Source organism: Lutra lutra, chromosome 18 (assembly GCF_902655055.1).
Source record: "Lutra lutra chromosome 18, mLutLut1.2, whole genome shotgun sequence".
Classification (NCBI taxonomy): domain Eukaryota; kingdom Metazoa; phylum Chordata; class Mammalia; order Carnivora; family Mustelidae; genus Lutra; species Lutra lutra.
In genome coordinates, this window is record NC_062295.1 from 28,297,215 (window position 1) to 28,300,645 (window position 3,431).

The following is a 3,431-nucleotide window of genomic DNA, read 5'->3' on the forward strand; positions in this document are numbered from 1 at the left end:
GCTCAGCCAGGATTGCTGAGAGCACCTGCCCTTCTGGATTAACATTGGACTTCACTTTCGGTGCCATCAGACTGTACCTTGTTTTCTCACTTGTCCCGCTCTTCAGGCCTGCTTCGTAGGCGACACGTTGTAAACTCTAAACCTTTGTATCATCTTTGCTCACATTCAAACTGAACAGCCCTGTGTCCCGTCACTTCGAGATTTTTGAATTAAGCCATAAACTAATTCAAGCTAAGATGTGATAGTTTGATAAAATAACTCACCTCACATATTTGCATTTTAATGGAGGCTCTCAGTGCCTTAAAGCAGAAGGGTTGTAATTTCAGGCACCCTGGTAAGCAGGTTGGGAAAATATTTTTCTCCAGAGAAGCCTTTTAGTGCTCCTTAAATCTTATCACACTGTTCTGCAGACAGAACAGGACTGACTCCCTTGGCTGATTTCTGTCACGTTCCAAGCCAGATACCTCCTGGGAAGAGGGCAAAATGATAACAACATAGGCCCTATTTTATTAAGTACATTGGCAGGAGAAGAAAGGAAATGCATTCAGAGGAAATGGACTCAGGTGTGCAGAGAGAAACAAATAAACTACCCCACTCTCCCGTCCCTTGATAAAACACCCATTGGTGTTCATAGCGGAATTATGCTGCTTTTCCATAAAAGACAACTCGGGCTTTTTGTGCGGTTGTGGAAAGAGCTAGGTTTCTTCCCCACTGTTTGACATTTTCCATGCTTGTTGCTAAATCTTTGACAGAAGCATTAGCTGGGCTGAAGAATAATAGTGTTGTAAGAAAGCTGATAATGGCCTAGGAAAAAAAAAGTATGTATAATACATACCTTGACATTGAATCGCTGAATACTTTAATAAGTAATGCACACAAACGGAGGCCTTTTGTGTTGACATAAAATGTAAGCTCTACCTTTCTTCTCATTGAGAGGCATAAAGAACAGGAGAGGAAAATAGATGGAAGAAATTCAAATATTTTCCTTGGGGGACTTTGATGTGCCAATGTGCTATATACACCAAGAGGTTCTTTTTAATTTCCTTAAGCGTTAGAGAGAGAATGAGAACCAGAGTGTGAGGAGATACAGTGTGTCTTGCCTTTCCTGATGTTTTCCAGAAACCAGTCCCAGATGCGAGAATCTTATGCTTTCAGAATCTTATGCTTTCAGAATCCCAGGGGACTCGAGAAGCTTACTTGGAGCGAGCATCACTGACGTCAAAGGGGCCTGGGACGCAATGACCAGGAGCCAGAGGGGGGCACCAAAGGGGTTCGTAGGACCTGAAATACAGGTTCCTCTGGGGTGACGCCATGGGGCAGGACACAGGGTCAAAGACAGAGCCTTCAAGATGATGAGCAAGACAAGTAGTTGGGTACATGGAGAAGGTTTTGGTAACGCCTGTAATTTTTTGACTTCAGTTTTTGGGGAAAAAAAAATCTTTCCCATTTCCGTAGTAAAGACTCCCCTACTAGAATGTCAAGTGATAAACTTGAAGGCTTTTTAGTCTTTGTCTCATTTTCATACCTTCTCCTGGAAAGCTGTTACTGCCTCCTCGCTCTTCCTCCTGTCTTCTGCCTGTTCTTTGAGCAGCTACTGAAATGCTTCTGCCTGGGCTTTTTTCCCGACTCTGGCATGAGACTCTGACTCCAGGTATGTGCAGCTGCCTCCCACAGATTATACCTAACCGTGACCAGAAATTGATTTTTGCTTAGGGTGTATTTTTGACAGCAAGCAACAGAAATCAAGGCTCACAGGGGTTTTAACAATAAGGATACCTAATTGTCTCACATAACAAAAAGTCTGCTGTTAGTTCTTTGGTGGGAGCGGTGGTTCCCTAATGCTGTTAAAATCTAGGCTCTTTCTCATTTTCTACTATGTCATCTCTGGTTATGGGCATTTGGGCCTCATGCTCCATATCTCATGGTCACTGTGATGTAGCCCTTCACATTCAAGGAAAGATGCAGGGTTCCCGGTGACAAAAAGGATCCTCCCTTAATCACGGAGGGGGAAAGAATGTTCCCCAAAGCAAGCCCATCAACAGAATGGCTTTCCAGTCTCATGTGCTAGATCATAGGCTATCCCTAGTTGCAAGAGGGCCTGCCAAAATTAGTGTCTTTTCAAGAGAAATGGAATTGTCCACAATTAACTTAGATTTATAACAATTCATTGCCTTAAACTGGATAGGTCCTGCTGGGAGGAAAAACACTGAGATGGGTAGGCAACGGCAGTCTCTCAAGGCCTAGACGGTGCGCTTTTATCCTGCTACTGATTTGTCCCACGAACATATATCTTACTCTGCAGTGTCGATATGTCCCTGGGAAGTGGCTGTAAATATTGATACATGACAATTATTTTTTCACTGATTTCCATTAAAAAACACTTAAATAGGTTTATATGGATCGTATTTTGCCCAAGATTAGACCAAATCACCTGCTTAAAATGGTGAGAGTACAGATATCAAAGTGCAAACTCTGTAGGCGAATTCCGCCTCTGAGCAATAGAGAGGTGACTTTAGGTAAAGCGAAATCTATACTTCTTTCAACCGTTATGACGAAATTGGAGATATTCCCATTGGAAAGCATTCTTCTGTAGTCGGTAGAAGGAGCTGAAAAATGGTACCAGATGACATTTCTAGATGGTGGCCCATGTGATGCAAAACGGGGCTTCGCATCAGAATCACCTGCTGGGGTTTTCTCGGAAAGTCGTCAAAAACGTCTTGGCAGCGGTGGGATACGAACCCACGCCCCCGAAGAGACTGGAGCCTTAATCCAGCGCCTTAGACCGCTCGGCCATGCTACCGCCCTGGGGTTTTCTAAAACGACAGAATTCCCAGATTTCTCTTCAGATCGGTAGAATCACAATCTCTGAGAAGAGAGCCTGGGGGACTGTAGATTTATGAAGCTTCCCAAGTGATGTTGATACGAAGGCAGGTTTAGGAATTATTGCCATAGACTCAGACCTATAGGCTTATGGAACTTAATGGGATTTGGAAATAAATTTGGTTCAAATCCTTCATTTTATAGATGTGGAAGGAGAATATCAGAGTTTTGCTAGCAGACATAGGAAGGGTACAGCAGCTGAGATTTGATTCCAGCCCTCTGGAATCTGGAGCCCATGCTCTCCCCAGGATGTCACCCTACTGGGGGATGGGATTTGGCATGTTTCATATGGTGCTTGCAAAGTTTTATGGTATTTTCCGAACCTGGAATCTATTGCTTGCCTTCATCTCTCTTACTCCTCTCTTCGATCAGAGCTTTCCCCGGAAGGTCGGAGTTCCCTGAAAGTCCTCAAACTCCTTCCTAGAACTTCTTCCTTTGGGCTAGAGAGGTACTTTGCCTTTCAGAACCAGGTTACATCACTTAATTTGCCGGGAACTAACAACAAAAGGGGTACGCCTCAAACAGAGACCTTCAATCTGAAGATCCCTGAC

General features: G+C 43.8%; 1 non-coding gene across 1 annotated transcript; it reads right to left on the reverse strand.

Annotated features, from left to right (window-relative positions):
- Nucleotides 1-2,718: 2,718 nt before the first annotated feature.
- TRNAL-AAG (transfer RNA leucine (anticodon AAG)) lies at nucleotides 2,719-2,800 on the reverse strand. The gene has a single exon. It is a non-coding gene; the product is annotated as a tRNA-Leu (tRNA).
- Nucleotides 2,801-3,431: the final 631 nt, after the last annotated feature.